The following is a 27,008-nucleotide window of genomic DNA, read 5'->3' as shown; positions in this document are numbered from 1 at the left end:
TAACTCTAGCTATCTTGATATTTTCTTTTTACTTTATCTTATGGGAAAGAAATTTATACTTTCAGAAAGAAAATTGTTTAGAGTGAAATTGATTAGATGCTATTTTTTGAGGTGATGGTTCCAGAGCATAAAAACCTATTCCTTAGAGTGAAAGTGAAGTTGCTCAGTCGTGTCCGACTCTTTGCAACCCCATGGACTGTAGCCTATCAGGCTCCTCCTTCCATGGGATTTTCCAGGCAAGAGTGCTGGAATGGATTGCCATTTCCTTCTCCAGCGGATCTTCCCGACCCAGGAATCGAACCTGGGTCTCCTGCATTGCAGGCAGACGCTTTACCGTCTGAGCCACCAGGGAAGCCCCAATATCTATTCCTTAGAGTAGGTATTCTCAAATATAATTTAGTCCTGAATGTTATGTTTATATTCATTTGGAAGTTCACTATTAAATTGAAGCTGTATTAATTGTTGATTTAATTTATTATCTATTTATTTCCAACGTTGATTTCCTAATTTTTCATGTAAACTTTTCACATTCTCTTCTCTAGATATGTACAAACAAAATAACTCAGTAAGATTAAGATGTCTAGAGACCCTTAGTGACTAGATCAAGGTCACACTGTTGTGGACTAAAACTAGACTTTTGCAAGTCTTAATAAGCCTAAGTATACACTTTTCATGATCATTAGCTGAGTCAGTGCTAATTTCACAAATCATAAGTCAGAAATGTCTTCATACATAATTATGGGCCATTTGACTCATTTTCCAGACTTCATGCTATAATTTGTTGGTTTTTAACTTCACAATGCCATTTCTAAAGAATGAGGAGATAGAAAATAGGAATTAGAAAAAAAAGTCTTTAGGAAGGAAGGTATATGTAGACTCTACGCTTTGGAAATAACCAGAGTGAGAAATCTACCTAGAGTCTTCTGAAAATAGCCTCTGGATTAAACAAATTATTGACAAAAAAATAAAATAAAAATAACCTACCATGACACATGCTTTACTGAATCATAACAATGCAAATATTAGTTTCAAAATTCATACAATCAAACAATAACCAGGAAGTGTTACTGATCTAACTTATCATCACTTGTGATGTTTCAAACTTAAAATGAGGCTTGGGCTGACTGAATTGGTGTTACCAGGCAAAATTGCAAAGTAGGTGGCCTTCTATTTATTTTCAGGCACTCCCTCCCTGCTTCTTAGTGGATGTACAGGGCCCTCATTACTTCTCCTTATTCCCTAGCTTAACGTCCCAAAGGGGCACTCTCACTGCTAACCCTAACCTTCTCACCAAATAACGCTTGCTCTACAGTACTTCTCCCATTTTCCCTGCACCTCAACAAAATATTCTGTTCACTCACAGCCTAGAAAGCAGTCAGAGTGGAGTAATTATTAATAATATGGAGATATAAAATAGTGATAGTAATAGATGCTTGTGTTTTATAGGAAGAGCTTGTTTACATGCAGTCTGAATTGATAGAGGAGGTCTTTTGGGGGAGATAAATCTTCCCAATTGCTCTTATCTTTCCTTCTTTAGGGGCTTACCTTGTGGCTCAGCTGGTAAAGAATCTGCCTGCAATGCGGGAGGCCTGGGTTAGATCCCTGGGTGGGGAAGATCCCCTGGAGAAAGGAAAGGCTACCCACTCCAGTATTCTGGCCTGGAGAATTCAGTTGCTGGGGGTGCAAAGAGTCGGACACGACTGAGCAACTTTCACTTCACTTCACTTTCCTTCTGTGGAGGAAATATTCTTAAGAACTTCACATGCCATTTAGATCTCTTTTATAGATTTTTGGGCTCACAGTAAAGTGGTTATGTCGTATGTATGGTAGTGGGAGATGGTTGTGAGGCTGAATGTAAGAAACAAAAGTGCTCAACAAGCAGCACAGCGTTCCCAGTTTAAAAGCCCGTGGAACTCAGCATGAACAATGCAGCAGCTGAACAATGAACAGTAACTCTCTCATCCCTTGAGGTGGCTTTCCACTCCTTTAGCTCATAGTAGAGACCAAGAACAATGTCAGGACAATTAGCAATGAATGTGCTCTTTCCTCGGGCTTCCCAGGTTGTTCAGCAGTAAAGCATCCTCCTGCCAATGCAGGAGACTCAGGATACGGGGGTTTCATCTCTGGATCTGGAATATCCCTTGAGAAGGTAATGGCAACTCACTTCAGTATTCTTGCCTGGAAAATCCCGTGGACAGAGAAGCCTGGTGGGCTACAGTGCATGGGGTCACACAGAGTCGGACACGACTGAGCGATTAAGCATGCACACATGGGCTTGTATTCAGTCCTCAACACTGGTATAATTTTCATATATGATTAGAAAACTAGGGCATATCATTGAATACTGGTGTCATTTCATGATTACATGGCTTACAGAGCCTTCCTGGCATGTCATGCTTTCCAGACAAATGCCATCCATGCTCTTTAGAGCATATTCAAAACAGAAGCACAAAAATGAGAACTCATAACAAGGTACCTCAAGGAGAGTCACAGAGAGTGAGTCATACTGTTGTGGGCCAGTTGTAGGGCCAAGACATCAGAAGAGAGGAACAAATTCTCCAGATTAAACACAACCTTAAGAGCTTCCCTGGTGGCCCAGTGGTGAAGAATCCACCTGCCAATGCAGGAGACACGAGTTCGATCCCTGATCCAGGAAGATCCCATGTGCCCTGGAGCAATGAAGCCCGCACACGACAACTACTGAGCCAGGGCCCTAAAGCTCTGGAACCACAACTACTGGGTCCATGTGCGGCAGCTACTGATGCCCGTGTGCCCTAGAGCTGTGCTGCACAACAAGAGGGGCCACCACAACGAGAAGCCCGTGCACTACAACTAGAGAACAGCTCCTGCTCCCCGTAACTACAGGAAAGCCTGAGAGGCAATGAAGAACCAGTACAGCCAAAAATAAATACGATTATTTTTAAAACACTTAAAATCTTGTGTCTATCCAAAATTGTGTGGGAAGGTGTGGGGTAAAACTGATAAAACATGAATGAATGAATGATTAGGGACTTTGGATATGGATTGCACAAAGCATTCCGGCATCCTCAGTTCTGCTCTTTTCCCTAGAAGAGAGGAGCTTCTGTTGCTAGGCATTAGAATATGGGTTTGAGCTTAGATCTATCACAATGGCCACTGGAGTATTTCCATCAGCGCTGCTGAGCCCAGACTAGCTCACAAGAACTGATGCTAAACTTACTGCAACTTAGTTCCCATAGGATAGATATATGTGAAGAACAAATATAAATAAATTCTTAAATAGGGAGGCAATATGGAGCAATGTGAAGACCAGAGGATTTGAGGCAATATGGAGCAATGTGAAGACCAGAGGATTTTGAATCAGGCAGAACCGAGATCAATTCCTATAATTTAGTGGTTGCATAACCTTTGGCAGCTTCCTTAACTTCTCTGTGCCTCAAATGCTTCATCTATAAAATGAGGATAATGATATTTATCCTGTAAAGATTCTTTGAGGATTACATGATTGATAGTTCTTGCCTCAGATCAGTACAAAAAATGTTAGTTGTGTGGGAGCAAAGGTTGGAATGTTGGAAACTGAAATGAGGCACCTGAAGCCACCTCAAAGGAGATGCTGAAGTTAGAGTGACTTCTAAGAAGAAGGGTTATCAAGCATGTAATCTGAGGCTGATTTTAAAAGCACAGGCTTGGGTAGAAATTCAAAGAACAGCACCTATGCAAAGTAAGAGGCATGCTGGTCACGCTTCCACATCTTTTGAGGCAAAAGCTTAGGGATTTGCTAATAATGCTCAATTATCTACACAGGTGATTAACTAGGTTTTGACCTGCATCCCCTGGCTTCTTTCTACTTGTTGTTATGTTATACTCATCTTGTTCTGCTTGTTGACATTTATACTTTTCTTGCTCTGCAACTGCAAAAGCTAGAAGAATAGGCCTAGTCAACTTAACCAGAGAAAACCTTCCACACCCCAAGCAGAATTGAGCTAGAAAAGCAATGTATCTGAGCAAGACAGAAGACAATTTCTTGTAAAATTTTCCCATTGGTCTGAGAAGTGAAATACTCTTTGATCCCTAGCAAGAGTAGGGAAAGCAGGGAGAAAGGACGCGGTGTCCATGGGCATTCAGCTCTTCCTGATTGCAGTCCTCACAGTTTGACCTCATTCTTTCATGTAAGTATAATCAGTGTCATGACCATGAACCACATCTATATTGAAATGCTGAGAACTGGAGTTGCAAACAGATAATTTGGTGTCTGCTACCCCTTCCTCTAACTATATGAAAAAAGTTAGCTTCAAGTCAACTGTTGGCCTGGTTGAAAAAAAAGTGGAAGTGAGTGACACACACGAGGTCAGATAGAAATACACTCTCCACCTTACTGCTTCACTGAGAATGTGAAAGTAATTCTGTCCTGCCTAGTGGATGGACATCTTTGATCAGCAGCCTTATGACAGTTAAATGTACTGCTGGATGGTACATGATGCAAATTTGGTTAGAAAAAAAGAGTGATGGGGTGGGGGGAACCCACAACGTTTTAAGCCTATTTATCAATGTCTCTTAACCTTTTGCAATTTTAATGAACATTTAATCTGAGGTCATGTAAGATGTGTAGCTGAAACTAAAAATGAAGAGCTGTATTTTATTAGCTTGATGTATGTTAAATCTCTATGACAATAATAGGGTAGCTTGCTTTTAGAAACTAAGTTGTGACTTCAGTAAGGGTTAGTATCAGTATATGACAAAATTCATTTGGGAGGAGGGAAGAGAGGGACATTTTGGCTTGTTGAATAACTACTATTTAAATCTCATGCAGATCAATTTTTGTGTTATTGTATTGAATTTTCCTCTGCTTTCCAGAGGATCACCTTATAGACTTAGCTATATAGATTGTCCATATATTAAGGCTCGTTGGAATTTGAGAAGCCTCTCAAAGTGAATGAAAATAGATTCCTCCTTCCCTCCATTGAGAAAGAACTATACCCTCCCATTTTAACTGAGTTAAAAAGGGGGAAAAATTAAAAAGGAAAAAACAGCTTCTGAATTCAATTGATTCTTTTTTTTTCCTATTAAGACTAAGTTGAAAATTGGATATCCAATTTACCACCGAGAGGGTATTCAAATACTTCTGCTCAATCCCTCATTGCTTCTAAATTCACTCAAAGGCAAGATTATTAATTCCTCCTGACAGAAAATCAAGATTTAATGAGCAGCTGGCAGCCCTTACGAATTACTGGGGAAATCTGATAGGATAGTTTTGACTAAATAATGTACTTTTACATATATGAAAAACACATTATGCAGAGTGACGAACATACAGTAAATGTTACTTTAGTGGTTAAACTTTTGGCCAAGTGGTTCATTTTACAGGAATATATATTTTTATCAAACTTCTGAGAAAAAGAGCTATATTGTTTCCCACATTCTTACCTGGACTATACATTTTCGCAGATGGCCACAAAATCTTGCATTCATTTTTAATTCAAATAAATAGCTATTTTGTCTCTTGCTAAGTACTAAGTACTGGAGGAGATAGAGCTAAACAATATTTCTACTTTTAGGACTCCAAATCTCGTGGGGGGTGGAGATAGGATAATCAGACAGCTATAACACGAAAAATTAAGTGCAATAGCAGAGGGACAAGGGGAAAGAAATAGCACTGGGTTTGAGGGCAAGTAGATGGGAGTGGTATAGGACTTCCCTGATAGCTCAGTTGGTAAAGAATCCGCCTGCAATGCAGGAGACACCGGTTCGATTCCTGGGTTGGGAAGATCCCCTGGAGAAGGAATAGGCTACCCACTCCAGTATTCTGGCCTGGAGAATCCCATGGACTGTACAGTCTGTGGGGTTGCAAAGAGTCAGACACGACTGAGCGACTTTCACATCACTTCACAGATGGGAGTGGTATGTATGTTCAGGCAGCAAGTCTTCATGAAGGAATTTGTATCTGAAATAAGCCTGGAAGATATGGGGCTTTCTTGGTGCCTCAGATAGTAAAGAATCTTCCTGCAATGCAGGAGACTCAAGTTCAATCCCTGGGTCGGGAAGACCCCCTGGAGGAGGGCATAGTGACCCACTCCAGTATTCTTGCCTGGAGAATTCCGTGGACAGAGGAGCCTGACAAGCTACAGTCCATGAGGTCACAAAGAGCAGGACTTGACTGAGTAACTACACTCACTTTTTCACTTGAAGAGTGAATGTTGGGGAAATGGTGAGGAAAGCCATAGAGGTGGGAAAGGTAAAGTCTAGTCAGAGAAAAGGGAATCATTCAGTCTGCTTGGAGTCGAGGGTAGGTGAAGGGGGAAGGAGTGAAAAAACATAGGCAGAAAAGTCCTACTGAAGATTATACCATGGATGGTCTTGAAGACCAAGTTGAGTCCATAATTAAGTGTCCACCTTGTCTCACCAACAGGATTCTAAGTATTCCAGGCATAGAGACTGTTTGAATATGTCTTTGCTATTTCCACAGCAGCCCGGGACAAGAAGCTTGGATACAGAGTATGTCTGTAATCAACAGCCAAGCAACTGAATGGGTTGTAAAATTATTTTTCAGTGGATCTTTTTCTTTTATTTTTTCTTAAGCCTTCATTTTAAACCTCCTTTAGAAGTAGAGTTTAAATTGCCATTCGCAGATGAAAACAGAAATAGAATGTTAGCCCAGTGATTCACGTAAGCTTTAGAGTCCTGCCTAAAAGAAAGTGCCGCTGCTGGAGCTCAGGTAGTCTATGGAGCCTGATGCCCCTTGAACCAAACCTGTTAAAGTAATGTCCTGTGGTACATTTTATAAGAAAGCTAACTTCTAGTCAGTAAAAATGACGTGGCCTAAGTGATTTTTATATAGGATTTTAGCTTTCAGATCGCCTCCAAAGGGAAATAACATCAAACCTAAAATTGAGGTGGAAAAATGGAGATGCAGAAACACCACGTCTTATGCATTGATTTTATTTCTGGTTCCCTCTCTCCTCAGAGGAACATTCTACAACAAACTGAAAAGAAGCTAGTGATAATCTGTTTATAAATTACATTCTGTTGACTGTAATGACAACTGAATCACTTTGGTTTTAGACCCTCTACATAATGATTAATGATCACATTAAATAATATTTAAGTATGCATATTATTGATTTAATATTCTAACTAGCTTTCATTTCTTGGGAAGAAGATATATTTTATATGCTTGGAATTCAATTGAAAGAAAACTTACTAGTGTTCCCCTTCCCTTCCAACTACAATTTCATGTGATGTGATACTATTTGAATGTCTGGGACAGTAAATTGAAGGAGTTTGATAGGGAAGGGTACTTCTTGTGTTTCTGATGAATAAACATAAAGTGAATTAATCTTATTTGTATCAACAGTTAGTAATGCACTTACAAAGAAAGTCCAACAATTATTATAATGAAGCAGCAAAGAATCAGTTTAAATCTAAGGCTGCTGATAGATTTGAGAGTGACAGATCCATCACAGTACCTGACACCAACTGGCATTCAACATTTTTTGAATGAAGAAAATGTAAATATTTCTCAGTACAATTAAAGAATAATATATGTAGAGACATTTAAAATATGTTGAATGGAGGTTCTTCAAGGAGTACTTTAAAATGATGGATACAACTTAGAGGGGTGGGATGGAGTGGGAGGTGGGAAGCAGGTTCAAGAGGGAGGGGACATATTGATTTATGTCGATGTATGGCAGAACCCAATACAATACTGTAAAGCAATTATCCTTCAATTCAAAAGACATTTTAAAAAATGCATCAGTATAAAAAAATAATTCCACTTAAGAATATACTAGACTTGGCCATGGTTTTTTCATAGTCCTTCAAATTCTAGCATAGATGACATATGAACAGATATTATGTGCAGCTTCTCCCATCTAGAGGTAGAATCCATTTCCCCCACCCCTTCACAATCTGGACTGGCTTTGTCACTTGCCTTGACTAACAGAATGAAGCATAAGTGACACTGTGACTTCCGACCCAGGCTCTGGAGACTGTGTAGCTTCCATCCTTGACCTCCTGAAACATTGCACAGGCCACATAAGAAGCCTGCATTTCTTTCTGGAGAGGCCATGAGATTGGAAATGCTGGGCTGACATTCCCAACTAACCACCAGGCCTGTGAGTGAGTCCACCCTGAATCATTCAATCCAACAGCCTCCATATAACTGTAGCCATGTGAGTGACCTTAGGCAAGCCTGGAAGGGGAACTGCCTAATTGAGGCCTGATCAAATTGCAGCATCATGAAATATTTTTCATTATATTTGAGGAGGTATTTTATATGGCAGTTGACAGCGGATATATCTTAAAATATGAACACTTATCCTTTCTTGAGCCCCTTTTTCTTTCTACCCTTGCTTGCTCTTTTCACTTTTCACCTTGATCACAGACAATTTACTCAGTAAATTTCTTGGCTTTTAAAATGTCCCCTCTTGGTCATTTTCTCAAACATATATTGGTTATGTTCTTGCTGCTGAGTTTAGCATGTATATTTAAGACCAGTAAGAAGAATTATGTGTTCTAGAATATAGAATGATACAGCCACCATTCAGAGTCCCGGCAGGTAAAGGCTAAGTCTCCCTTGGCCACAGTGTCATAGCTTTGTAAGAATGTGTCAAGGGACAACAGGTTAAATTGTCAGTTTTCAATCTAAAACATCATCAAGAAAGGTCCACTGACAAGTCCTGTTTCTTCACATTTAGCAGGTAATACTGAATCACCTTCATATGAGCTGATACACAAAAAGAATTGCCTTTGATAGATCCAAGTCAGAATATGAGACATGATGACCAAACCCATGTTTGTATTTACTTACATACAATACAAGGAATATGTCCTAATATATTTGAGTTCTCCAAACCAATGATTCAGCCTAGTACCTGTCACTGGTTACATTCTCGTATAAACCTCAGTTAGGGTCTTGTCTTACCCTTACTCAGTCCTCTACTTGAAGCCTGAAACACTTAGTGAAGGTCTTCTGACTGACTGGAAGGCTAGCATAACTGGTTATTGTATGATTATGTGAAAACAGCAATCATGCCATGTCAGCAACTCCAAGATGCCCAGCAATCTGCTTAATCTCATGCCTATCAGGAAAAAAGGACCCATTTTGATCAGCTTTCATCTGATTCCACTGAAGTCATTTAGATCCACACTGTGCTTTCAAGTAGGCTTATGGGCCCAAACCACCCGAAAGCTGATCAGCCACTATGTTTTCAATACCTTCTAGGACATCTTGCTATCTCCCTTTGCAACACTCTTTCACAATCCTTAGAGAACAAAACAATGCTTTAAAGTCCATGATCCTAGTTGGTAATTTAAACATAATAATGTTTATTTCTCCTGAAAGGAAACAGAAAGACACCTCCTCTTTGGAATTCTAGAACCACATTTATCTTTGTTTCCATGATTATGTTGCCCAACTATACTCTTGCCCAGAGTATATAATGGAATGAAAATTCCAGAAAGCATTCAATGAAGCCAAATGTGTTTTGGCATGTGCACCCAGGCACACACACACACACAAGCACATAGGAATACCCGAAAAAAGAACAATCACTCTGGGTTTGTCTTCTCCTTGCCAGCTCAATTATATCATGGCATAGCCATGCAGCAATAATATTTACATTCCGTCCAGATATGACAAGAAGGAACAGAGTCACAAAAGACTTATTTTAGATCATCATATCTTCCTGTTGAGTACGTCAGTAATCTGTCCCTCCCTGCTTTTCACTGCATGTACTGTACAGGCAATGTCAATCAGAAAGATAACTTGAGAGAATGAAAGTTTGCTCTCCTGACTTACCTACCCTTGCCCTAGTTTCAGTTATTATATTACAGTCCTTCTTGGAGACCTCAAATGATTTCTCTAGTACCTGTAAAAGTCATTTCATCCCAATTTTTAAAATGCTAGATGCAAATGCTTCAGTGAAAAATTGCTGAGTACCCTAGTATGTATCGGGCTTCCCTCACGGCTCAGCTGGTAAAGAATCCACGGGCAATGTGGGGAGACCTGGGTTCAGTCCCTGGGTTGGGAAGATATTCTGGAGAAGGGAAAGGCTACCCACTCTAGTATTCTGGCCTAGAGAATTCCACAGACCATATAGTCCATGGGGTCGCAAAGAGTCGGACACGATTGAGTGACTTTCACTTTCACTAGTAAGTATCTAAGTGGATTGAGACCTTTGTGAAGTATAATTAACTCTCTCCTCTTCTCCTTATCCTCTTGGCTTGATTTTCTTTAATTTCCTTTGCTTCAGAAACAGAATTCTAGTTTGGCATTTAATATTTGGGAGAAAGTGTCAGGGTGATTTGGGGAGTTAGCTGCTGATGAGGAATGGACAATTTTTACCACATCTATAAGTAGAAAGCAATAAGTGGTTTAATTTCCTTAACTCTCAGCTTATGCCTTCTCTCTCTCCTTCTCTCTGAAAGTATGAGAAAGATATATGGACATATCCTGTCTAGAAAATTCAATGTCATTGTATGAACAATTATTGGAAAAGTTACAGAATGATTATAAATATAACATTGTAAGTACCTATAACTGATGCATCCCCTTCATGGATCACAGCCATGCCATGGTGAAAGGGCTTGCATAACTCAGTAAAGCTATGAGCCATGCCATGCAGGGCTACCCAAGACAGACGAGACATGGTGAAGAGTTCTGACAAAATGTGGTTCACTGGAGGAGGAAATGGCCACCGTCTCCAGTATTCTTCCCAGGAGAACCCCATGAACAGCATGAAGCAGCAATATGATATGACACTGGAAGATGAACCCCCAGGTTGGAAGGTGCCCAGTGTGCTACTGGGGAAGGTGGAGGGCAATTACTAACAGCTCCAGAAAGAATGAGGCAGCTGGGCCAAAGTGGAAATGAGGCTCAGTTGTGGCTACGTCTGGTGGTAAAAGCAAAGTCTGTCAACTACAAATTGGCATTTACCAAGAGCATTGCCAATGACTGAACAACAGGCATTTGCCATCTGAGATTGAACCCCATGCTGCTATAGCCAGTGACCTTCAACAACCCCTGAGGGAGTTCAGGGTAGAGTGAGGCACTCTGTGCTCCAGAGGATCTGGTGGGACAGGTCTTTAAATAGTTGGATGCTTTTAGGAACAGATTTTATGATCTCAATCCTTACATCTCCTCATAGCTAGAGAAGCACTAAATCCCTTCATGGTGCCATCAGACCCTCATGACTAACAAAAAACCTTTTGTAAAATGAATGCTTCATCGTATTGAACTCCCCCTTCACCAAAACCTTATATATTGACTTTCCCCCACTGCTGCTTTGGAGCAGTCTCTCAGAGCTATCTGAGATGCTGCCTCCCGGGCTGCAGTCCTCATTTTGCCCCAAATAAAACTTAACTCACAACTCTCAAGTTGTACATCTTTTTTAGTCGACAAGTACAATACTGTAAAGAACAATACTGCATAGGAACTTGTAACGTTAGGTCCATGAATCAAGGTAAATTGGAGGTGGTCAGGCAGGAGAGGGCAAGATTGAATATAGACATCTTAGGAATTGGTGAACTAAAATGGACAAGAATGGGTGAATTTAATTCAGATCACCATTATATATACTACTGTGGGGAAGAATCCTGTAAAAGAAATGGAGTAGCCCTCACAGTCAACAAAAGAGTCTGAAATGCAGTAGTTGGGTGCAACCTCACAAACCACTGGATGATATCAGTTCCTTTCCAAGACAAACCATTCAACAGAACAGCAATCCAAGTCTATTGTGAAATGAAATGTTTACTGCTCTACTCTCTACCAGTTAACAAGCCTTCTCCAGATACAAATATCTGAGCCCTGGTAAAACAAAGCCACCTATTTGGAAGCCATTAGCTACTTCCTCCCTGATAAGCCATGAGGAGCTGGGAGGATGTGAGAGGCTGCTATCCTCCACATCCTCCATCTCTTACAGTAAACAAGAAATTAAGATGTGAGCAACAAACAAAGCAGTATTGGCCCTGGGTAGCTAAAGAGTCCTACAGAGTCAGACACTACTGAGCTACTAGGCACAGCACGGCTAGATATCTATGAAAGAAATGATTTCAGCAAGCCTGGACACTTGCATCTTCCCATATATAGAAGAACACTAAATCTCTTCTTGTGACAGATTCAGTTTCTCTTAATTAAGTGTAATCTTTTAATATTCAGATTACCTGCCCCTTGTTGCAAACTTGAATATAGCCTGGCTCTTCCTTTGCCGCCTCCTTGGAGTCAGCTCTCTTGGGGTCACCTGAGATGCAGTCTACTGGGCTAACATTTCCACTGAATAAATGTCCTAACATTTAACACCGAATAAGTTAATATATTAATTTATTAACAACGAATAAATGTCCTAACATTTCCACCGAATAAAACCTAACTCTCAACTTTTAGGTTGCACATATTTCTTTAGTCAACACTATGCTCCAACCACTGATGCCAAAGAAGCTGAAGTTCACTGGTTCTATGAAGACCCACAACATCTTACAGAATTAACACCAAAAAAAAAAAAAATTTATCATAGGGGATTAGAATGCAAAAGTAGAAAGTCAGGAGATTACCTGGAATCATAGGTAAGTTTGACCTTGGAGTACAAAATGAATCAAGGCAAAGGATAACAGAGTTTTGTCAAGAGAACATGTTGGTCATGGCAAATACCCTCTTCCAACAATCCAAGAGACAACTCTAAATGTGGACGTTACTGGATGGTCAATACCAAAATCAGATTGATTTTTTCCTTTACAGCCAAAGATGGAGATGCTCTATACAGTCAGCAAAAACAAGACTGGGAGCTGACTGTGGCTCAGATCATTAGCTCAGACTTAGATTGAAGAAAGTTGGGAAAACCATCAGGTCATAAGGTATGACCTAAATCAAATCCCTTATGATTATACAGTAGAGGTGATGAATAGATTCAAGGGATTAGATCCAGTAGACAGAGTGTCTGAAGAACTATGCATGGAGGTTCTTAACATTTTATAGGAAGTGGTGACCAAAATCATTACAAAGAAAGAGAAATGAAGGAAAGCAAAGTGGTTGTCTGAGGACATTTTACACATAGCTGAGGAAAGAAGAAAAGTGAAAGTCAAGGGAAGAAGGGAAAGATATATCCAATGGGATGCAGAGTTCCAAAGAACAGCAAGGAGAGATAAGAAGGCCTTCTTAAGTGAACAATGCAAATAGAGGAAAACAATAGAATGGGAAAGACTAGAGATTGCTTCAAGAAAACTGGAGATATCAAGAGAATATTTCATGCAGCAATGGACATAATAAAGGACAGAAACAGTAAAGACCTAACAGAGGCTGAAGAGATTAAGAAAATGTGGCAAGAATACACAGAAGAACTATACAAACTAGATCTTAATAACCCAGATAATCACGATAATGTGATCACTAACCTAGAGCTAGATATCTTGGAGTGTAAGGTCAAGTGGGCTTTAGGAAGCATTACTATGACAAAGCTAGTGGAGGTGAACAGAATTCCAGCTGAGTTATTTCAGATCCAAAAAGATGTTGTTAAAGTGCCGCAATCAATGTTAGCAAATTTGAAAAACTCAGCAGTGGCCACAGGACTGGAAAAGGTCAGTTTTCATTCCAATCCCAAAAGCAATGCAAAAGAACCTTAAAACTACTATACAATTGTGCTCATTTCACATGCTAGCAAGGTTATGCTCAAAATCTTTCCAGCTAGGCTTCAGTAGTACATGAACCGAGAACTTTCAGATGTACAAACTGGGTTTCAAAGAGTCAGAGGGAACAGAAATCAAATTTCCAACACTCGTTGGATCATGGAGAAAGCAAGGGAATTTCAGAAAAACATCTACTTTTGCTTCATTGACTATGCTAAAGCCTTGACTGTGTTGATCACAATAAACTGTGGAAAATACTTAAACAGAAGGGAATACCAGACCACCTTACCTGTCTCCTGAGAAACCTGTCTGCATGTCAAGAAGCAACAGTTAGAATCGGCCTTAGAACAACTGCCTAGTTCAAAATTGGGAAAGGAGTATAGTAACTGTATATTGCCACCTTGCTTATTTAGCTTCTATGTGGAGTACATCATGTGAAATTCCAGGCTGGATGAATCACAAGCTGGAATCAAGATTGCCAGGAGAAATATCAACAACCTCAGATATGTAGATGATACCACTTTAATAGCAGAAATTGAAGAGGAACTAAAGAGCCTCTTGATTAAAGTGAAAGAGGAGAATGAAAAAGCTGGCTGAAAACTCAACATTCAAAAAAATGAGACCATAGCACCTGGTCCTATCACTTCATGGCAGATAGAAGGGGAAAAAATGGAAGCATTGATAGATTTTATTTTCTTGGGCTCCAAAATCACTGCAGACGGTGACTGCAGCAATGAAATTAAAAGATGCCTGCTCCCTGGAAGGAAAGTTATGACAAACCTAGACAGCATATTAAAAAGTAGAGACATCACTTTGGTGACAAAGGTCTGTCTAGTCAAAGCTATGGTTTTTCCAATAGTTATGTACAGACATAAGAGTTGGACCATAAAGAAGGCTGAGTGCAGAATTGATCTTTTCAAATTGTGATGCTCGAGAAGACTCTTGAGAATCCCTTGGACAGTAAGGAGATCAAATCAGTCAATCCTAAAGGAAATCAACCCTGAATATGCATTGGAAGGACTGATGCTGAAGCTGAAGCTCCAATACTTTGGCTACCTGATGTGAAGAGTCGACTCATTGGAAAACCGTGATGCTGGGAAAGATTGACAGCAGGAAGAAAAGGGGGCAACAGAGGATAAGATGGTTAGATAGCATCACCTACTCAATGGACATGAATTTTAGCAAACTTCAGGAGATAGTGGAGGACAGAAGAGCCCATGGGGTTGCAAAGAGTTAGACACGACTTAATGACTGAACAACAACAACAATATAACTGATGCTTAGCAAAGGCACTGAAGGTCTTGCACCCTTCTCTCTAAACAATGTTTACAACAAGGCTGCTAAACCACTGACTGTCTTCTAGACTATCTTTCCATATAATTGTTATTTATTAAGCACTTACCTTCACAGCTTTAAAATTCTGCCATGACTACCACTTTCATGATGGATTTGTATATTTAATTTAGATCTTCTAATCAGCTACATAATGATGATCAATTCTCTTTAATAACTTGGTGTATTAAGATATATAAGATTTTCTTTGTATTTTTAATTGTATTTATAATTTACAACCTTGTTTTAAAAACATGCAAAACAACCACATATGACTAAAGTCCATGAAATTATTCTAAAGTTAAGTACTACTTCACTGAATCTCAGCTAATTACTAGAAAATTCTACTATAGATTTTGCAAATCAATGAGAAACTGTTAACATCTGGTTTGCATTTGTGCACAGGTATAAATTATATGATATTTTATCTTTATGTCTACTCTTATAAAAGTGTCCACTTCTAGCTGGCATTTCTGACTTGTACAATTCTTCTTTTTAAATTAAATACACACATACACACCCTTGGGGTGGAGTGGGAAACAGGAGAAAGGTAAATTAAATAGTAGTAAAGTTTGACTGTGTGGATCACAATAAACAGTGGAAAATTCTGAAAGAGATGGAATACCAGACCACCTGACCTGCCTCTTGAGAAATCTGTATGCAGGTCAGAAAGCAACAGTTAGAACTGGACATGGAACAACAGACTGGTTCCAAATAGGAAAAGGAATACGTCAAGGCTGTATATTGTCACCCTGCTTATTTATCTTATATGCAGAGTACATCATGAGAAACGCTGGGCTGGAGGAAGCACAGCCTGGAATCAAGATTGCTGGGAGAAATATCAATAACCTCAGATACACAGATGACACCACCCTTATGGCAGAAAGTGAAGAACTAAAGAGCTTCTTGATGAAAGTGAAAGAGGAGAGTGAAAATGTTGGCTTACAGCTCAACATTCAGAAAACGAAGAGCATGGCATCCGGTCCCATCACTTCATGGCAAATAGGTGGGGAAACAGTGGGTGACATTATTCTTTTGGGCTCCAAAATCACTGATGGTGATTGTAGCTGTGAAATTAAAAGACGCTTACTCCTTGGAAGGAAAGTTATGACCAACCTAGACAGCATATTAAAAAGCAGAGACCTTTGCCAACAGAGGTCCATCTAGTCAAGGCTACGGTTTTTCCATTGGTCATGTATGGATTTGAGAGTTGGACTATAAAGAAAGCTGAGCACCAAAGAATTGATGCTTTTGAACTGTGGTGCTGGAGAAGACTCTTGAGAGTCCCTTGGACAGCAAGGAGATCCAACCAGTCCATCCTAAAGGAAATCAGTCCTGAATATTCATCGGAAGGTCTGATGCTGAATCAGAAACTCCAGTACTTTGGCCACCTGATGTGAAGAGCTGACATATTTGAAAAGACCCTGATGCTGGGAAAGATTGAGGGCAGGAGGAGAAGGGGATGACAGAGGATGAGATGGTTGGATGGCATCACTGACTCAAGGGACATGGGTTTGTGTGAGCTCCAGGAGTTGGTGATAGACAGGGAGGCATGGCATGCTGTGGTTCATGGGGTCGCAGAGTCGAACACAACTGAGTGACTGAACTGTACTGAAACTGTGTCTATTCATCTAAACTTTAAAAATAAAAATGTAAATATTTTTCACTCAGATCGTATCAATGACTGATTTCAGTTCATATATTTCTCTCTTCTGGATCCTGAATTGAGCCATTTTGGGCAAATATTTGCTAATGCCATGAGGATATCGAGTATGAAAATGAGAGAAGACAAGCATTGTCTTTAGGGATTTTTCACTGCTAGAGCAGATGGATCATCATAGGCCAATGGTGAAAATTTATGCCCTTGGAAAGCAAAATACTTTGTTATCCAGCGGCATTTTTTGGTCTTATTTCTCATGAGTAAATTTAGCATAATCCTAAACAATCTACAATGAAGTAAACATGTAATCTACTTCTTAATGAATGATTATTTGATGCTCATGGTGGGCATACTATATGAGGTATAAATTTATATATATCTTTATTTTTTTCTCATTCTCTCGTACTACCCTGTAGGATAGGGTGGCAAATTAGACTTAAGTTCAGTTACAAAAAATAAAGTTATATTTCTTATGTACCTAAATTTGTGGATTTCAGACTCATGCCCATTATGTATATGTGTGTGTATACCAAAATCTAATGTGTCTGTGCCCTTTTAAAATTGAGTACCAAAGTTAAAGGAATACATAAATAAAATGGTATATTAAAACAAGTTATTATAGACATCTGTCCACAGAAGTCTTAAATGCAATTGCCAGGTCATCTGTTTCTTTTTTAGAGGCTATGGTTTTAAATCTAAATTATTTCAACTTTCAGAAAATGACATATGCTGTTGTCTGGCTCAAACCTAATGAAACTCAAGTGAATTCCAATTCTGAACCTGCAAATACTTCCAGGATTTGGCTTTAAAATGCCAATACATTTGAAGGTCAGGATCAAGAAAACAGGACTATATTGTTTTAAGTCAGAATTTAGTCACCCCTTTTACCCTTTGGAGAACCTTGGACCTTGTACAGAGACCTCTCTGGAAGGTCTAGTCTAATCACGATTGAAAATCTGACTACATTTTTTTCAGGCTACAGTGCCTCATTGCTATGATTATAGCTAAGGCACCAGGGAGAGTAGGAAGTCATTCTGACTGCTGACAAATATTTTTGTCCATGGACAGATTTTTGGGTAACCTTTCAGTATTCAGCTATTTAATACTTTTGATTGGGTTACAAAACCATTGTTGTAATGCAATGAGCAAGGTGTTATTTGTTTTTCTCTCTTCTTTCTAAATATATTTAGTATTCAGAAAATGAAAATGGTCAGTGACCAAAAGCAAAAAGTAGAGACAGTTCAAAGTAATCTTGTAGAATAAGGGCATAGCGTAAAGTCTTAGTGGAGACTTGAATCTATGTATAGGTGCAAGTTTCTTTATTCAGTGTTTCAGAAATAGATCTCCTAAGATAGAAATCAACCACAAAGCAAAGTCAATTTAGTTTATCTTCCCTTTTGACTTTATTTGAGAGGGCGTTTCTGGTTAGGACAGCACCCTTTTCAATTTGTTTCTGTATAATGTGCAGCAGATACACTTGATTAATGAACTGATTAGTAACTTCTTTAATTATTTTCCAGTAGGTTTCCCCCTCCACTGTTATCAAAGCTGCAACAAATCCTCATACTCTAAAAACTTTAAAAACAAATTTGTTTCCTTAAAAAGGATAAACAAAATGTGAGAAATGTCTAATCTCAAAATTGGTTCCTAAGACCTCTCTTACATATAAATCCTGTATCTTTCATTTCTCTAAAAGCTTTAAATGTCAAGGGGATCACAAACATATTTTTGAATGAGCACTTTATACACAGCCCAAACAACCAGAGTTATTACAGGGAAATGCTTCTACAAAAAATATGATAGCTCAGATTATATGATGAAATATGAAGAATATTCTGGATGTTATCAATCATCCAATAATCTTTAAGTTGTACTTCTCTGGTGGCTCAATGGTAAAGAATCCTCCTGACTATGCAGGAGGCATGGGTTTAATCCCTGGGTCAGGAAGATTCCCTGGAGAAAGGAAATGGCAACCAACTCCAGTATTCTTGCCTGGAAAGTTCCATGGACAGTGAAGCCTGGCAGGCTACAGTCCATGGTGTTGCAAAAGAGATGGACATGACTGAGTGACTAAACAATAACAACCATTTTTAAGCTACATTATATACAAAAGTGAACATTTGATATTTAAGCACAAAGATAAGACAGGTTAGATATTGAAGTTGACCTACTATATTATGTTTCTACTGCTGCCTAAGAAACTACCCCAAATTCAGTGGCTTAAAAATAAACAGCTATGATGTCACAGTTTCTATATGTTGAGAATCTGGGTTTAGTTTAGGTGGTGCCGGTGACGCAAGGTCTTTTATATATGGCTGCAGTCATGGGCCAGGGCTTCAGTTTTATCTTATCTGAAGGCGCAACCAGGGCAAGATAGTCTTCTGAGCTTAATCACATGCTTGCTGGTAGCCATCAACTCCTGAATACGTGAGCCTCTCCTTAGGCTGCTTAAGTATCCTCACAACATGGTAGTCGGTGATCCAGGAGAGGGACAGAGAGAGAGAGAGCACACAGCTCTTTTTTTACGTAACCTAATCTTAGAAGTGACATCCCAGGAGTTTTTCCATATTCTATTATTAGAAGCAAGTCACTAGGCCCAGCTCACACTCAAAAGACATTAATATCTGGAGGCTGGGATCATGAAGGGCCATCTCAGAGGCTCTTTACCATACATTCGAAACTGTGAAAATTAAGCTGACAAATTGACTTCCATAAGGTACTTAGTCGCTCAGTCACATCTGACTCTCTGTGACCCCATGGACTGTAGCCCACCAGGATCCTCTGTCCAGGGGATTCTCCAGACAAGAATACTGGAGTGGGTATCCATTTCCTTTTGCAGGGAATCTTCCCAACCCAGGGACTGAACCCAGGTCTTCTGCATTGCAGGTGGCTTCTTTACAATCTGAGCCACCAGAGAAACTGACTTCCATAAACTTGAGCCTTATCACTGCATCACCTAAATGAACTCTGTCCCTCCCATCTATCCTTCATGTAACTGCCCAAGAACAGGAGTGATTTTGAAATTCTATTACTCAAGAACATTTAGTTTCCCCACTGCACACAGGATGCTGTTCAAACTTCCATGTCATCTATTTCATCTGCTGTGATCTGACTTTTTACTCTAGTTGCCCTGGAGTACTTGTAAACACTGTACACATTTCACCTTCAATCTTGCTCTGTCGGAAATGCCTCCACCCTATGTTTACTTCCCTTCCTCCTATTCCATTTTTAACCACTGAACTTTAACCTATTCACCTAGGACCCAGTTAAAATACTCTGTCTGCCATTAATGCCTTCAAGAGGCCTTTAACAAAAGCCAATCCTTCTTTCTTCTGTTTCCAAGCAGATTAGTTTTTACCTCTATTATCAAATTATGCCCATGTAGTATATTAAAATTATTTGCCTCTATATCTGTCTCCTCAAATGAATTGTATGCTCCTTGAAGATATGGATTATGGTTTATTCAGCTTTAATTTTCAAACTGTACAGCACCCAGCCCAGTGCCTTGCTTATAATTCAGCAGTAAATATATTTTAGACTCAATCACTTGTGTATAATTTTGTATAAGTTTTGTATAATGCAGGTCTCTATTGGTCTCATTCAATCTCATGACATATTCTTTGGCAATAGTATTTTATGAGGTTGCAGGATATATGCCTTTCCATCCAGTAATTACATATACTTGAAAAGAGTGCAACTGGGTTGCTGGATTTATCAAGGCAGAAGGTGTGAAGCCAAAATGCCATTGAAAGAAGAGGTAAATGACCCAGTGCAGAAATTCCACAAATAGGTACTTCTAATGTGGGATATGTGAAGGCCATGGTAATTTAAGATACTCTGGTACAAATATGAAATGGCTATTTTTCTTTTAGGGTATTTGTCATACCTCCAAAATATTCTATTCAAAAATAACTGATCTAAATGTTGGGGATAATTTTCATGCAGTTATATTGTGTTAAGATCAGATCAATAGAAATTCTTTAAAAACCAAACAGCTGACTCATAATATTTTCATTCTGAAGAGCTGGAAGTGCTCATGTGACTTCATATGGTTGATAATACAGCTGAATAATTTGGTAAGTGGGGTTCTTATTCAAAGTAAAATTTACATTGAGCATTCAAGATTAAAAAAAAAGATTAAGTTATCAAAAAGATTTATTTTGTCTTTGTCCATAAAATGCCACATATTATAAGAACTGAGACTGAATTTCCATTGATACATTTTAAAACTTATACTCTTTATGATTCATTTAACTGCATTTACCTCTAATTCTTCACTTAGCAAAATCCTTGAAATTCTTAGAATTCCTTGGTATTACAAGTGTTTTATTTGTGTGGCATCTCCATGAAGTATAAAGCAATTATTTCATTTAGACAGTGCTTTCCCTAAGGATGCATAAAAGACTGGAATGAATATTCTCTGTTTGTGTAAATTATGTTCACCTATATTACCACATAACAGGGAACAGAGTCTTTTAATCACTTACTACTATTTTCATGTTTTCTATAACACAAAGTACTTGAAATACTGATTATAATAATAATCAGTATTTCAGTATATTTGAATAATTTGTTCTCTAAAAAACCCTAGATGATAGTGCCCTTGGGCATTATCTATTCTTTATCAAGTATAGCAATTTTTTTTCTTTTTCTTTTTTTAAAATTTTTTATTTATTTCTTTTTAAAAATATAAATTTATTTATTTTAATTGGAGGCTAATGATATTATTTTCAGGAATTTCCTAAGTTTAGAATTTATAACTATATATCTCATATCGAATATAACATTCCTGATACTTGATTTTAATAAATTACTTTAAAACAATTTTAGATTTATAGAAAAATTACAAATATAGTACAAAATTCTTATATACCTCATGCCCACTTTCCCATATCATTATTATCTTACATTAGTGTGCTACATTTATCACAACTAATGACCCGACATTGATACACTATCATTAGATAAGGTTTATACCTTATTCTGATTTCCTTACTTTTAACTTAATGTCTTTTTTTCTGTTCCAGTATCTCATTGAGGATATCATGTCACGTTTAGTCATCATATCTCTCTGGGCTCCTCTAGACTGTGACAGTTTCTCAGATTTTCCTATTTCTGACGACCCTGATGATTTTTAGGAGTTATGGTCAAATATTTTGTAGGCTGTCCCTCAGTTTGGGTTTGTCTGGTACTTTTCTCATGATTAGACTGAGATTATGTGTTTGGGGGGTAGAAGGCGATGGCACCCCACTCCAGCACTCTTGCCTGGAAAATCCCATGGACAGAGGAGCCTGGGAGGCTGCAGTCCATGGGGTCCCTAGAGTCGGACACGACTGAGCGACTTCACTTTCACTTTTCACTTTCATGCATTGGAGAAGGAAATGGCAACCCACTCCAGTGTTCTTGCCTGGAGAATCCCAGGGACGGGGGAGCCTGGTGCGCTGCCACTTATGGGGTTGCACAGAGTCGGACACGACTGAAGCCACTTAGCAGTAGCAGCAGCAGCATGTGTTTGGGGGAGGAAGACCACAGAGGTAAAACGCCATGTTTATCATATGATGGAAATGTATTATCTACATGTTTTATCACCAGTGATGTTGACCTTGGTCGCCTGGCTGAGGCAGCCAAAGAACCTAATTTTCATAATTTTCTTTTTTATTCAAAATGTATCAGAGACTTAAGGAAGTAACTAGAAAGTTGTTAGGTAAACAATTTTTTTCATCTATTTCAATTTACTTACATATATACTAAGTAGGGTTCATGAGGATGTTGAATTTTTTTCATAGAAACTCTAAAATTGTAGGCTATTTTTAACGCTAAATAGAAAAGATTAAATTTTAAAATAAAAATTTTTATATTAAAAGATTAAAATTAAGGTTGTTATCCTGGACAGAAGCTGATTTTTATACAGTTAAATATATATTTAACTTTATATAAAGTATATATATAAAGCATTTATATAAAGCATCAGTTAGAAACTATGATACAAACATTTTATAATATTGATATTTAGTCTTTTTCATCATGATGCCAGAAAAGTCTCATCTGTAATTTTAGAAAATGTCTGAGATGCTTTTTAAGTAAATGATATACATAACGTACAAGAATAGGTATGAATGAACACCAAATTGAAAAATTTAAGTACTCCCAACCACAAAGGATTTAGGTAATGTGGAAGGCCAGAAGGAAGGAAGAATAGAAATACATAAGTTAGATGAAACATGAATAAACGGATGAGGTTTTAATTTGTTAAAGACCCAGAAAAGCAAAAGCTGAAAAGTCTGGAAATACATAAACAAATTCTAAAATAATAAGGTAGTTGGAAACTATAGAATTCTGTCATTAAATCAATTAAAAACATTTTCATGTTTTTAAGAAGCACTGAAATCATGTTTATATATACCTAGTGTATTGTTTTAGGAGAATTTATTGTATAATTTGGGGAGCATTTATACATTTATTTGACAGCAAAAATAATTTGATTTTAATTTCTGCTCATTTTGAATTACATTGAATAGACTACTCTGATTCCATAGAGAATGATTTCCTTCATTATAACTTTGTTGAAGAAAATCAAGTGGATTCTTCTGAAAGTTACCGGAACAAGTTATTGGTTTTTTCCCCTGTTCCCAAAGAAATTAACACAAGATGATTTAAAACCATTGCAGTAAAGATTGGTTCAGGCAAGAGTCATCAATAGTTTTTAAATCTACGGAGGAAGTTTGATGCAGAGCAATATATTCACACAATTTTAAAGTGTCTCTCCACAGATTGCTTATTAGTTAGAACAGGAAAAATAATACATATTAAATGGAGACACCAGGCAACACATTGACCAGGTGATCAAAATGACAGTCACCAATGAGGGACAGAGCAACTGTGTGCCTCTAAATGGGAAATCCTAAGGAAGACAAACTTGGCCCATGTAACATTCTGAATGGAAGTGCATTACTTGAATTTACCTAATCATCAGAGAAGTTGAAACTAAGGAATGTTCCGTAAAATAAGGTGATGAAATGTCATGAGGGGCTAGCCCACAGAAAAGGAGACGAAAAAGACAAATAAATGCATAAATATAAAGACAAATGAAAAGACAAATAGAGGTTCCTGAAATGGATCCTATATTGCAGGGGAAATTGCTATAAAAGAAACCATGGGGACAATTGACACAACTGGAATATAGATTATAGACTGCTGATTAGATGAAAGTATTACATTAATCACAAATTCCCTGAATTCAAGAGTTATACTATGGTTCCCTAAGAGAATAATATTATTCTTAGGAAACAGTTACTGAAATATTAAGGAGTAAAGGGACATAATGAAACAAATGTGGTCAAATGTTTCAAATGGTGAATCTGAGTAAAGGGCATACAGCAATTTTCAATATTATTTTCCTTTGTGAATTTGAGTTACATTGAAGAGACTACTCTAATTCCATAGAGAATGATTTCCTGTATTACAACTTTGTTGAAGGAAGTCAAGTGGATTCTTCTGAAAATTACCAGAATAAATTATTGTTTTTCTGTTCCCCTGCCCCCAAAGAAACTAACACAAGATGACTTGCAACCATTGTAGTAAAGACTGGTTCAGGCAAGAATCATCAATAGTTGTTAAATCTATGGGGGAAATTTGATGCAGCTTTTCTGTGAATTTGAAATTACTGCAAACAAAAATTAGGAAAAAAGGATGAGTTTGGGGACCCAAGCCAAATGGCTTGTCTGCTAAGATAAAAACTGACTAATTACTCTACATATTAAATTGTTGCTTTTATTTAGTCACTAAGTTGTGTCCAACTCTTTGGCGATCCCATGGCCTGTAGCCTGCCAGGAAGAATACTGGAGTGGGTTACCATTTCCTTCTCCAGGGGATCTTCCCAATCCAGGGATTGAACCCCGGGTCTTTTGTGTCTCCTGCATTAGCAGGCAGATTCTTTTCCACTGAGCCACAAGCCCTACATATTAAACACAGCAGACAAAAGCAAACTTTTCCATGTCAGTTGCAAGTCACTAGGCTAGCTAGCTTACTCGGTTGTTAGTCAAATGCCATGTTCTCAGGATGGTCACACAGTCTATAAGAGGTTTTTTTCTCCTGATAAGAGGGAATGAATGTCTTAAGATGGATTAAATTTTTTTTATTGAAGTATAGTTGATTTACAATATTGTATTAATTACTTTTATATTACAAAGTAATTGAGTTATGCATATATATATATATTCTTTTTGATATTCTTTTCCATTATGGTTTATCACAGGATATTGAATATAGTTCCCTGTGCTATATAGTAGGACCTTGTTTTTCATCCATCCTATATGTAATAGTTTGCTTCAGTTTGGGGGAAAATGGGTACATATATATGTATAGCTGAGTCCCTTTGCTGTCCACCAGAAACTATCACAAAATTGTTAACTGGCTATATTCTAATATAAAATTAAAAGTTTACTAAGAAATAATGGTTTGCCTCTGCTAATCCCAAACTCCCATTGCCCTACCCTCCCTCCTGCTTGGCAACCACAAGTCTGTTCTCTATATTAAGGCAGATTACAGTGTTATGCTAAGTGAGGGGAAGAAATGCTTAGCAGTTTGTTTCTACAGTACACTACTGAGTTTTACTTTGCTTATAATCAACTGATAAATTTCTTCGAAAAAGATCACAACAGAAAAACTGTAGAGTTAAAGCTGCCTATACTTTTAGATTTACTTATTAGAGTCTGTACCCAAGTGGCTCAGTGGTAAAGAATCCACCTAACAATACAGGAGACATAGGAGACACTGGTTTGATCTCTGAGTCAGGAAGATCCCCTGGAGAAGCAAATGACAACCCATTCCAGGATCCTTGCCTGGACAATCCCATGGACAGAGGAGCCTGGCGGGCTACAGTCCACAGCGTCGCAGAGCTGGACATGACTGAGCGACTGACTGAGCATGCAGACCTATGTCCTTTGTTTCCAATTACCCACTTTCCCAGTGTGGGGAAAAAAAGCCTCTTTCTGGGGATGATACTGGGCCAGCATTCAAGATGGAATCAGATTTAGTGACACTTAAGATTTGGTCTCGACTTAGAATGCAAAATGAAATGCAGAAGTTTTACAGCTCATCAAACTGCCTCTGCATTCATTCAGAAAAAAATGCTCCAAAGTGTTCAAGCTAGCTTTTCAGAAATATTACAGTTGTAAAATCTGTGACATCAGTAATAGTTGTGCCAAGCATGGGTTTTACTTTCATAAGTTGTTTACCTATGCCAATGTTTAAGTGTACTTCTGTGCAAAAAGATGTGGATAATAGTTCTCTTTATAGAAAAATCAATGCACCCAAATAGCCATAAAATATAACAGTGTGTACATGTACATGCATTATGCAAGTACAAATAGATCTACATTGGGCCAGATGTGATCTAATAATTCTGGAAGTTCTGTTTAGGTATATGATATTAAAAAATGCTGAAAGGGCCTTTTCCCCCAGAGTGAAGCCATACATTTCACATTACTCCTAGCAAATGATATTTGACATGTAATTTTAAAATGAAGCTACTCTAATCTATAGTGCAACAACAGGGATAAACACTGAAGCCTTTCATAAGACAAAATGGATTTTAAAATTCTAGAAAGTTTTAGTTACAGGTAGTTTCAAATGCAATTTAGAATGCTTAAAATGTATTTCTTTCAATGGTTAATTACATTAGAACAGCTATTCTTCCAAATGGTGATGGACTAATAAATTATAACAATCACCTCTCTAAAAATTGGATTGCAATGTTTTAATAAGTAGTCTGTATGACTAGAGAAGCCTGTTTGCCAACTCTGGAAATTTACTTCAGTCCATACATGGATGCACACAGTTATGTGCACATGATACATAAATATTGCATGTGTATATGAATACACACATCTAATTATGTCTTGTAAAACATACGGAACTCAACAGCATTTTAATTGTAATGTATGCTATGTCTGTACAAATCCAGGTAGCAGAGTAGACTTTACTAGAATACTAAAATCTAAATTCTAAAAATCACCTCTGATCCATGATGGCATAGCTAGGGTCTAAGTAGGTCTCTGTATACAGGCTGCATTCTCTTAAGTTACAAAAATTATCACTCTTTCCACTATTAGACACAAAGAAAGGAAGGAAAGGAAGCAGAAAGAAAGAAATGTAAAGGAAAGGAAAGGAAAAATATATAAAACAGAAGTGACGAAAGAAGAAGAGATGAAAATGTGCGAGGGGTAGAAGAAGGGTGGGGAGAGAAATAGTCACGTTTCTGAAGGTGTGAAAACTCACTTCCATCAGTGCACTGACCAAAGGAGGAAGGACAGTTAGTAGGAAACGGCACATGACCTAAGGTTTTGGCCACATCCAATTCTGCCACTCTACAAATAATGTGAATTATTTTGTGTTTTAAATCAAGGTCAAAAGCAAATAGATG

The 27,008-nt window shown here is 38.1% G+C and overlaps 1 protein-coding gene and 1 non-coding gene across 2 annotated transcripts in view; both read right to left on the bottom strand.

The window, feature by feature from the left end:
• Positions 1-27,008, bottom strand: part of DIAPH2 (diaphanous related formin 2) — a 968,119-nt gene that overhangs the window by 55,865 nt on the left and 885,246 nt on the right. The gene's annotated exons all lie outside the window — the stretch shown is intronic.
• On the bottom strand, positions 281-352 carry TRNAC-GCA. Its single transcript has one exon. It is a non-coding gene; the product is annotated as a tRNA-Cys (tRNA).

Source organism: Oryx dammah, unplaced genomic scaffold (assembly GCF_014754425.2).
Source record: "Oryx dammah isolate SB20612 unplaced genomic scaffold, SCBI_Odam_1.1 HiC_scaffold_23, whole genome shotgun sequence".
Taxonomy (NCBI): Eukaryota; Metazoa; Chordata; class Mammalia; order Artiodactyla; family Bovidae; genus Oryx; species Oryx dammah.
This window is presented reverse-complemented; position numbering and strand designations above follow the sequence as displayed.